At 39.4% G+C, this 11796-nt stretch overlaps 1 protein-coding gene across 1 annotated transcript in view; it reads left to right on the top strand.

Moving 5' to 3' along the window:
• The first annotated feature begins 3367 nt into the window (after positions 1-3367).
• The window catches only part of rap1b (RAP1B, member of RAS oncogene family), a 78766-nt gene continuing 70337 nt past the window's right edge, over positions 3368-11796 (top strand). Inside the window, exon 1 of the mRNA XM_017716857.2 lies at positions 3368-3516. The gene's annotated coding sequence lies outside the window, so the exon portion shown is untranslated. The remainder of the gene's footprint in view (positions 3517-11796) is intronic.

Raw genomic sequence — 11796 nt, 5'->3', positions numbered from 1 at the left:
CCTGGGACAGCATTTTTAAACAAGGGCCTCATTCACCAACCACTTCTCAAAAGAAATTTCTTTTAAAACCCTCTTATGGAGTTTTCTCGAAGATTCTGAAATAATAAAATAAAGTCATGGTACATCGTAGTTTGTCAGCTTCACTTCAAAAGAAATAAAAATATTTTTAAAAACAACATTGAAAAACAAAGGCAACAAAATATATTAAAAGTATTGTTTTCACAAGGCGATGTTCAGAGGTTAGGGTTCGGGACAGACACCATCAGAACATACCCTGTAAATTATGTTTTACATTCCAACAAGGATGAGTAAATTAAACCTAAATAAGCTATTAGGCCATCTTTGAAGGCCAAGAAGGCCTTGAGGGATTCCCGCTGCTATTAGAGATAAATGGATTTGATTTGGCAACTTATTTATGACAGAACTGATGGAGACATTTGGAAGCTGTTAAAAAATGTTAACAAACTCACTTTGGTTCAGATAAACATTATACAGGTTCTTCCAATTATGGTCGTTTTCCTGTGGATGATAGAGATTTCACAGTTACTTTCAGACTGTTTATACTGAACCTACACTAACAGGAACTTTGTTTCAATGTGGCAAACACACAGAATGTTCCCACAATTTCATGGTTAAGTAATTTGGGTTGGCATTTTCTGTAAACACGATGGAAATCCTGGTTTTGCAACAGTACTAATAGTAGAGTAAGTCATGGTCTGTGGTCACGTAGGTTTAGCACATTGGCTCATATGGCTCATGAAACTTTTGGCTGGTGGAGCGGTCGTCTGGGTCTAGGTAATTTCAACCAATGCTCCTATACATTTGTACGCACAGCTGAGGGCCACATGATCACTGTTAGTGGGGCGGGAAGGGTGGTCTACAGCAGGGAGTGGGCTCACATTCCTGATGCCAGAGCATATTTGGCATTCCTGGCCTCTTGCAGCCACTCTCAATGAGCCATTTGATTTCTTCAGTCTTTTTCCTGGGCAGTGGAGCAAGATTGTAAGAAATGAGTAATGCTGCCTGTAGAGAACAGGACACCATTCACACCACAGAGGGAACAGAATGACAGCATTCAAAATTATTCACAGCGGCTCACGCAGCAAAAAATGGGCTGTTTGAAATTAGCATGTAGGGAGCTTTTTTGTGGTAACAATTTCATTAGTTTCTTACTACATAATAGAGTCCCTAGCTTACATATTATTTGATAAAGTATACATTTTAAGATATTATTTGAACTTGTAGTTTATTTTACAGTTGACCTCACACACAATTTTAACATAATTTCCCTCATTTTCCCAGGGAAAACCCTGTCAGACTGTGCTGACTGTTTTTATGATTGTGATATATATGTATAGGTATGATGATTATGATATGTGTCTCTCTTGTGAAGGTCATATAATGTCATAGTCAACAAAATGCTTTTAAACACATTGACAGATGCACATATATGTCTAACGTGTATGAAGAGGAGTTGTCTACCTTTTTCTGGGCTCCAACGCTGACAGAAATATGGCATATTGTTGATTCTGCTTAGCAGGATAAATGGACCTGTTCATATAATGATGCAAATTGAACTGATTTTATCTAGGACAGGACTGATGATGGAAATACTGTGAAAAGCTGTCTCTTAGATCAGCTGAACTCTGTAGGGTTCAAATCCGACATTTTACTCTATCTTGCATAAATCGTGGAGGAAAGTCTCATACAGGGTAAGGTAACACTAAGAGAACTCAATGAGAGTTCGATTTGATTTTGATGTCTGTTGGAGTTAGTCCAACATTGGTCATTTTACTGTGGACAGGTTACTGTGTGTGTTAGTCCATAACACTGTCAGAAAGTACAGAGTAGAATAGCAAACATTAACTCCAATAAAGTTCAATTTGATTTAGTTAAACCTTGGAAAGTCAGTCAAACACGTTATTTTACTTTGGACAGCAAATGTCTTTAAGCTAGTTCAGTCAGAAGCTGTGTCTGTAGGATCCACAGTAAAATAAATCACTCCAAGAGAGCTCAGTTTGATTTAACTAAACATGAGCTAGTCCACCTCAGGTGATTTTCTGTAACCACTGTGATACAGTCAGAAAAGAATACAGTAAAGCAAATGGTAAATTAAGTCATAATTACAAGATACCAGTCATATTTATGACAAATGTTAAATGTCTTGCTGATATTTCAAAATTCCTGCATAATTGAGTGCTTTATTGGACAGGGATTTTATGTGAAATCATTCATTTGTCAACAAAGTTGATATTTATTTACAATGGTAGTGACTGGTATCAGTGGACACAATGGCTACAATACAAATATAGCAATTTCATTCATTATCCAAAAATGGCCAGTGTACCTACACGTGTCTTTGGAGATTGTATATATAGTGTCTAATTGTAAAACACTGGCAAATCTTTTAAAATAACACTTTAAAAATACTCTTTCTTTGACTAAATACTTCATAATAATGAAATTCCATATTTACCTCATAATTATGATAATATCTCATAAGTGTGTCTTAGTATCTCATAGTAATGACTTGCTATATGATAATTATAACTGAAAAATCTTTACTTATGATTTACAATGTCGCAATTATGACTTAGCATCTCATAATTATCAACTATCGTCTCAAAATTATGATGTAATATCTCATTCTTCTGACTTAGTATCTCATAAAATGGCTATATCACAATTATGGCTTAGTATCTCATATTTAAGACTTACTTTCTGATAATTATAACTTAGCATCTCATAATGACTTACTTTCTCGAATTCTATATTCTGTATTCTCATTGTAATGAGTCACTAAATCATTATTATGAGATGCTATGCATAATCAACACAAAAATACTCAAGCATAATTATTGAAAGCTTTCTTATTATTATGACTTACTATATGGCAAAACTGACACACACACAAATATATATATATATATATATATATATATATATATATATATATATATATATATATATATATATATATATGTGTGTGTGTGTGTGTGTGTGTGTGTGTGTGTGTGTGTGTGTGTGCGTGTGTGTGTGTGTGTGTGTGTATAGATATATTTTTTTTTCCTAATGGTGGAAACGGGTCTCAATGCACATTAAACAACTTTGAATGACATTGTTCATCATTAATTATGCAGAATTTTTCGTTGTAATTACATTGAAGTTACCACAAAGTTATTATACAATACATGTGTGAAGAGAATTACTATTCACACAACTGGCAAAATATACTCCTATTCACCACAGCGCTATAACGCTAGTATCAGCTGTGGATTTGCAGCACGCTTCCCGCTTTATGTCCGACAATGGGCAGAGCTCAGAGCAGTGATGCCGAAACCGAGGCTGCGACGTCACACACAACTCAAACCTCACCCAGCGAGGAGGGCGAGAGAGAGAAAGAGAGAGAGAGACAGAGCGCTGAACTAAGGGAGGGAGGCAGCGAGCAAAAGAGAGAGAGAGAAAGGAAAGAGAGAGAGAGAGGCGTACAGCGGGTTGGAGCTCCGGAGCAGATCTGTGAGTACTCTTATATTTTGGTGGCGTTGCTGTTACCGTTGCGTTAGCCCACATTTCGCGTCGTGACAAGCAGCGGTTATTCGGTAACAGGAGACCTGGAGCCGCCGTTCAGGCTTTCCGGCCGGCTTGTTTCCGCGCAGCCGTGCGAGAGAGCCCCGAGACCGGTTAGATACACGAACACACGGTTTGCGGAAGAGAGCGGGTCAAACGGCTCGAATATGGCGGAGCTGGAGTGAAACAATTCAACTCCTAACGTTTCACAGGCGCCGTTTTTCCCCGCAAATTCAAATCACACCCTCGCGCTCTGAGGTAAACTTAGCCGAGGGCTGCTGATGGTCGGGGACTGTTAGACCGCGTAGGTAAAGCCGTGTGAGGAATGGCGTTCTTCTGTCTTTTATTCACGGCTCTGTGGAAGTTACAGCGGAAATGGAAAAGTTGTACGAATGAGTGATATAAGGGGAACTGGGCGTGTTGGGCTGATAACACGATGAAATGTCATTTAACCAAACGCCTTTGTGTGAAGTTACCGAAGCCCACTCTCTTATAACCCTCTAGCTAACGGTCTGTCAGGCATTTGTAGCGTTAGCCTGCGCGCTAAACCGGTTTATTTAATGGCTTGAACGCAGTCTGCTGGCTCTTCATGTGTCTGAGCACCGACCCCGCCTAGTTCAGGGCTGAGCCGAAGACTAGTTTCTTCTGTAGAAAAAGAGAAATAAATGACCAGGGAATAAGCGCAGTTCTGCTTTAAAATCGGAATTGGCTACCGGCTAACCTCATATACACGAACATTGTAAATATGTTCTTTTCAGAAGTGGCCATGGTATGTACTGTTTGTGGACAGAGCATATAGATGACCATCATGTTGCAGTCCACTTTGAAGACCATAAACAACCACAGTGGTCTCTAGTGCTGTTTGTTAGTTGTTGGGTGATTTGATTCGTCTAAGATGTGTGCCATGGGCGTACTGAACTGTTGAGTAAAGGCGTTGGAGGTGGTGAGGAGGATCCTGTTGCCTCTTCATTTATTTTTAATGGAATGATCTTTTATGACTGTGCACTGCTGGTGCCTAGTCCCTGTCATATGGCTCTAGTTGTAGATTAACCTACATATGTGTATACTGTAGTCTCCTTAAATGTAGAATCTATTCAGATAAATGTGTTCTAATGCACAGCACTGAATTGTGTAATCATGAGGAAAATTACTCACTTCCTATTTCAAAGAGGCTTTAAGCCTACAGTTGACTTCAAGGAACATGGCCTGACCAAGAAAGACTGATAATATGTCAGTGTTCAAAGCTGATAATGTCATGAATGACACAAACATTTCCTGAGACACTGGCTAGATAAAGCTTTACAGACTTGTCTTTTTTGTGAATTGCAGAGCCTGTGGAGGCAGAAGTGGCTAATTCGACTGTAGTTTGTAAACTCCTTTTTAAAATTTGTGCAGCTAATTTGTACTCATATGTCTGAACGACTAATTCATTTTAGTTACATGCTGATAGCAGTTAGCTCTGGGTCAAGACAACCTCACCCTGCTGTGGCCTGACCCCAGTCCTGTCCCTCTTGGAGTGAAAGGAAGGAAATCCCCGTGATAGTGTGTCCTCTTGGGCACGGAGGAATGCCGGTTTAGAGGCTCCTTTGGAAAAACAAAATGAAGAGTTGTTGGCTTCCTTTTAGAAAGTGATCGTCCACAGTTACCTATTAAAGGCTTAGATTGAGCTCAGTGTCCATGTTATGAGCAGTGCTCTCGTGTTGTGGTATCATGGTATGTAATAGATATTTTCCCAGTGCTTTTGATTTCCTGTATTGGTGCATCCTTGACCATGTTGCATATGGACACAAAAGTGACGCTGTACTGCACCAGACATGTTCTATGGGAATGGACACTAATGCTACAGTAAATGGTAGGGTCAGTATGTTGTGTGTTTACCAATGAGGTATTGTCAGGCTGTTGTCACACTGGGCCTTCAGCCAGCCTGTCATGGCTGTCATTGATGCATTGCTACAGCAAAGAATGGAATTATATTCAGCTCATCAAATATAAGAATAATATTACTAGGCAGATTTGTCTCCACACAAGTCTTCCTTTGAAATGATAACTTCCAGTGGCATTTGTAGCAAGACGGTGAATTGGTAACAACATGCTAAAAGATGGCTGTCTGTAAATCCATTGGACTTTCGGGGAAACACGAGGGGAAAAGAGGAAAGAAGATGCTCTGGAGAGGAAAAGCGGGAAAGCATGGGGTGTGGAGAGGGCAGCGGGTGTCCCACAGTGGGTTGGCCCACTTCCTCTTCAGGCCAAAGGGCCTTGTGAAACCTGGTGGCCCTGTCACGCTTTCCTTCCTTCTTTCGGTCATGTGACCGCACTGAGGGGAACGAAAGATGCGTTTGGGGGTATCAGTAGATAGCTAGCATGTGATATGATATCAACTGTTGTCCAGTCCTTCATCCTGTCATAGTTCACTAGCTTTTATTTAGATTTCTTCATGGGCTCTGTGCTCAGAGTTAGCTCTCAAGATTGTTGTAAGGCTTATTGGGCTAATGTGGTGCCATTTGGTTCTGTTTGTCTACCATTTTTAATCCCTGAGCAATTCTCTTACATCATTGTCTCTATTCAAGTATGTAAGCTATAGCTGATGACTGTGGATGCTATTTGTGGCTCTCTTCAGTAAAGGTGTTTGGGTATTCCCCAAGATGAACACTAGTTGAATGCCATTAAGAACTTCTTCATTCAGTTTAATAAAATGCAAATGCGGTTTTGTGCCTGACTTAATTGAATCAGGTGTTTTGAAGTGTGCCAAGATGACACGATCATCTGAAGAACTTGGGCCACACAATATATCTTTTGTTAATAGTGCTCTATTGGCCTTTTCAGTACATGTATCAATATATGCAAATAAGCCCTTTAACAAGTTACAGCATTTGCGGTCAGTGTATTGACCAAATACAGTTTCAGGTGAGTGTTTCTGTGGGTGGGTGCTATGATGTAATCCAACAAAGGTCAATAAACTTGGCCAAATTAGTACATGCAAGACTTTAACCATATCAGATTTCTTTACCAGTGAAGTTGGAATATATTGCATATTAGATCACATTTGCAATGTGTGGCAATATAATCTCATAATCTCATTTTGCCTATATTCTGCAACCCTGGGCAGAACATAGACTAGAGATTGGAAAAAAGGAATAAGACTGTAAGAAACATGGGTTTTCATGAGCTGCGGATTACACATCTTTGTATAGGTTATGTAGGTGGAATCTCACCCCTGGGGTCCATGTACAATTGAAGCTCCGATGCCCTGCCATGCTTTGACATTTGACACTGAGGTTGGCCATTTTCCATTGATCCAGTCCCCTGCTGCCCCTTTTCCTCTCTTAATCTACATCCCAACCAGCTGTTTGTCACCAGCTAAGCTGCTTACAGTTTACGGCTTCCAGCACTGGAGACCATGCCGTTGAATCAGCCTGAGCAGCACTTGTTTGGCTTGGAATGTGCTGCAACCATGCCCTTTGAGTGCTTGGTGAAGCTGACGGGGGTTGGTCACTTTAAAGGTGTTACATAATTGTTCTGGACATCACCCACCTAGTAGGCAAGCAGAAGCAGGTCTGTAGTGGGTGTTAGGTAGGCGAAGTACTGTAGGCATCAGCACCATGTGTCTTGGGAATGTTATTTTTGTGTTATCTGGCTTCATCTACTTAATTATTTGAGAATTTTTTAAAATACTGTTTTCTGTTGTGAACATTTAGACGTGACCAGTGTCAAAGCAATGATTTTTTTTTCTATTGGCAAACAAAGAACAGAAATAATAGCACAGGCACTGGTTTATTAGATAAAAAAGACTTCCTTAGGCATTATGCTCAGCTTCTGTTTTTTATTTTTATTTTTTTTAAAAGTAAAATGCCAAGAAAAAAAAAAACTTAAAAAGATGCACTACAGTGATTACTTATTAGTCAAAGGTTGCTCAAAATGCAGGAACTGGCAGCACAGATTTCCTTCTCCCTCTAAAGATAAATGGAGTATCTATTTCCCATTGAGCAGAGACTAATTGTCATGCATCTTTTTTTTCCCACTTTCTCTTGTAATTCATGTAAAGATTCTCATGCAGGCAAGGTTTAAGCTCCCCTTGCAAAGAATGCATTGATTTGTTTCTTTCATTTACTTTGTTTAAACACTGTTTGGGTAGAAATTTGAAATATGTGCAGCGCCCTAATCATTGCTTTGTAATTGTTTTTCCTCTTTCTCTGACAACCTGTAACCTAGGTGAATTGATTGACTTGCAAATGGCATGTTATGCTGTGTGTGGCTTCCCCTGATTATGTTAAAACATATAGATTGTTATTCAGAGGAATGGGGCCTTTATTTAATCAACTGCTTAGTTACTTATTATTATTATTATTATTATTATTATTATTATTATTATTATGCAGTAATGTTCATAATTTAAATGCTTTCCAGGCAAAACAAACATTAAGTACAGCTTTTATTTTCAGTTGCAGTATAAAAGCAAGGGAATATATTTAAAAATGCATTTTTTGCTTCTCATAATCCATGTAATCCTGGTTTAGACTTTTGCATAGTACAGTATATTTGTGTATCTCGCTGCTTGTGGAGGAATATCGTGTATCAGCGCTGCTTGCCCTCAAATCAAATCCTGGGAGCAATTAGCATTCAGAGAGTGATCCATGTGTAGGGATGTAGTGCTTTGACACAGTTGGAGTGGCTAAGGTGGAGGTAAAGCCACGATTGCACCATATAGGTCATCAGGGAGGAGGCTGAACCCTTAGTGAATGACCTTATGTGCTCTATGCTGCTTCCTTAGCATCTTTGTTGTTTGCCTGCAGGGCACTTGTTTAGTTACCAATGTGTAGTTGAGATCTTACTTTTATTTGCATGTTTCCTGACTGGATTTGTCTTTTTTTTCCTGCTGGATCTTTTAACGTATCTGTTGGAGAAGTTCAGAATGATCTAATCCTACAACCTCAGCCTTTGCCTGAAGCAGCATAGTCACAGGGAACAAATGCTCTGTGGCAGGTAGATAATAAGTCAAAGCTCACTACAGGAGTGAATAACAAGGTCTGATAGGCGACAGACATATAGTTGTACCTTTTTATAAGCAGTCTGGTTCTGATGTAATGACCTTGGCGCTTGTTACTCTGTGATGATTACATGGTTTCTTCCTGACCTAGGTTTGAAATGAGGTCCAGAAAGGGCTTGCAAAACAGGCTGAATTTGTTTTCTGACCTGCTGCGGTTTGTGTTAATAACAGACAAGAGCCACATTTTGTGTGGTCATTACCATCACACTGTGCTGCTTTAGATGTTTACCTGCGAGCCTGGAGTTAGTCTATTAAAACCGCAGGAGCTGCTATGGCTGCTGTCCATCTACAGACACGGTCTGTCTTCTCAGGTTTCATGAGTTCAAGAAATATGTTCTTCTTTATTATTCTCATCCAGTGTTTTTAAGGTGGTCCTTCACTAAGAGTTCCTTTTCTTGAGTGTGTAAATGAGGTTGATCCTATCAGAACTTTTTTCTAAATTGTTCAAAGCATGTTGGAGTTCAGTTAGCTTTCACCAGGAAGATTTGAGCGAATGAAATGTTGGCCATCTCCACTCTCAGGCTTAGTTTCATCTGTGCGTGAAAATGCAACATAGTCATTAATATAGGGGATCACTTCCTCATGCTGCTGCTGACGCATCCATCTCCCCTTTTCTGATACCACTTCTCAGAAAGACTATCTTTAGAGGAACAGAAGAAGCTGCAAATAGTCTCATTTTTTAATCTCATGTTTTTTCTCTTTCTTAAAAAAAGCTGATGGCGCCTCCCTTTTAAAGTGTCTGAAAAACCTTAACACTTATCGTTTTCTGCTTCATCGCCTAAGCAGGTTCGTTTTTGAAGAGCTGTGCTTCATGATCTTCTGAACCTCAGACTCGCAAGAAATACATTGTGTAGAATCACAAACATCTATTATAAAAGTGATGGGCATTTAAAAAACACTGGAACACTGATAGCACAAAATGACGTATTTATGTTTTACCATAAACTGGGCAGTGATATCATATACTCTTCTATGCAAAACAAATAAACGGACTATATAGTTTGTTTGATGTTATTCATCTGGCCGGTTCCCTTCATTGACATTGGAAACTTGCTGAGAGATCTTGCAGTAAAACAGCTCAGCTTAAAGGATTCTAGAAAGTCCAGCAGATCCCTCTTTCAGGGTCTGTGTGTTTTCTACTGAAAGTATCAAGAGGTTGTTGATGTTTAGGTTAAGTGTTAAGGGAATCTGGAGGAATGAGCTAACTGCGGTCAGAGAGCAGGTTATGGGCCTCCCATATATGGCTTTATAGGTAAAGATGGAGGCCCTGAGAGACATTTACACAGAGGACCATAAAAGTGATGGATAACGGTGTGGGAAATGTGGAATGAAGAATTCAAAGCTTTTGGAAATTTGAAAGTTTTTAGGAAAACTCCTGGAATTTCACAGAAGTACATTGTTTCTAGCTCATATTTGTTGCCTCTAGATTATTACAGTGAACAATAGTTGTTTACTTAGCCTGAACTTACTTTTTTTCCAGGACCTGTTTGTTTTTTTCTTACAAACGCAGGATTTCTAACTTGCCTTAAATGTCCAGGATTTTGCTTTGCTGTCTTATTGACTTCAGCTTTCTACAGTCTATCTTGTGCGACCCTCCTGACTCCAGTGTCTGCTTTGTTTTGAAAGCCAAGATATGATCACTTGGTGACAGCAAAGAAAACCCATTAACTCAAAAGAAACTTATAATAGAAGTCTGTGGGCAGTTGCGTAGTAATCAATACAGCAGATAAAGAGAACACTGGAGTGTTCCTTTAACGTTGAGCTGTAGGCTTTTCATGAAAAGAAAATAGCAGTAGCCAAGCTACAGAGAAGTGATGCCACTTATGAAACAAAGCAGGGTCTTTCTTTATGCCTTTTTCACTGTATTTGAGAGAATTATGTCACCTGAAGCTTGGCAGGATATTTTTAGCACTCAGTCTTGCCATTTAGTGAGCTGTCTGAACCATTGTAGCACACACAATGTGTGCTTTGGCTGGCTGGCTTCATTGAAGATCCTGTGTAACGGGCACTGTAGCATTACAGCGCTGCCGGAGTGGTATTCAGTGTAGAGCCATGACCTCAGTGAAATGTGTGCTTGATTACGGATGCCTTTGATTCCACAGGATTGTAGTGCTCTTTTTTTTTTTTTTTTTTTTTTTTTTGATGGCTGTTTGCAGCTGCTAGTCTGCACCTCTGAGAGCTAGACTAAGGCTTGAGCCACTTGTGCTGCTTTTAGTGGCTCTGTCAAATGAGACTACTGTGGTTATGAGAGAGATTATGAACCATCGCAGTTACTTGTATTTCTGCGTAAGTAATTCTTAAAATGTGATTTGATCTTCAGGGAAGTTATTATATAGTCTTTATGTAGAAACATAAATGGTATTTTACATTGTTATGGAACAAATGGTTTAAACAGTCAAAGCAGTTAGTTGAGGAAACTATATCAGGGCTCCTCATTAAGGCTTGTCTGCTTGTGCATAATCGGATGATTTTCTTCGTTCTTCGGATAAGTAAAATGTGGATTTACTTGTTTATAGGAAAAACGTTCAATGCTAAGCCCTGCATGTTAACTTTCTATTTATAATCTAATATAATGTTCTTAATTGCTTTAATGTCTATTATTGTCGAGCTCAATCAGACCAGTCCTCTGCATTGCATAGGAGGTGTTTTGACTTGTTCCTGTATGCAGATTGTTTTAAAGCATGCATTTTCTGCATGCATGATCTGGTGAAACTTTCACATGGGTGATTCCTGACATAAATATATTATTTCACCATGGGATGAAGATTATTATTATCCCCCCCCCCCTCCTCCAAATTTACTAACGGGTTGTTCTATTAGTGCTCTGGAACATAGAGATAGTCTTTAGCAACATGTCAGCAACATATTTTGGAGAGTGCTGTATTCCCCCCTCCCCCCATAGTAACTTCTCATGAATGTCATCATAGGCTCATGAACACAGATGTTATCAAGTGCGAGACATGTCTGCACATTCTAATTCAGCATCCAACGTTTTTTATGGATCTGTGTAGGACAGGTAGGGCACATCAGACGCACAGTCCAGTTACCTTTTTCCCAAGAGGTCAGTTTTTGTATTCGCAACCTTGCATTTTTAAGCTGTTTGTTCAGTAAAGATGTAGCAATGTAAAATGCTTTGCAGTGGTGTAACAGTGCATTCAGCCTATGGTTTGGTTTGATTTGTAATA

This window comes from Pygocentrus nattereri, chromosome 1, assembly GCF_015220715.1.
Source record: "Pygocentrus nattereri isolate fPygNat1 chromosome 1, fPygNat1.pri, whole genome shotgun sequence".
NCBI classification, from domain to species: Eukaryota; Metazoa; Chordata; class Actinopteri; order Characiformes; family Serrasalmidae; genus Pygocentrus; species Pygocentrus nattereri.
Note: the sequence above shows the minus strand (reverse complement) of the source record. Positions and strands in the feature narration are given on the sequence as shown.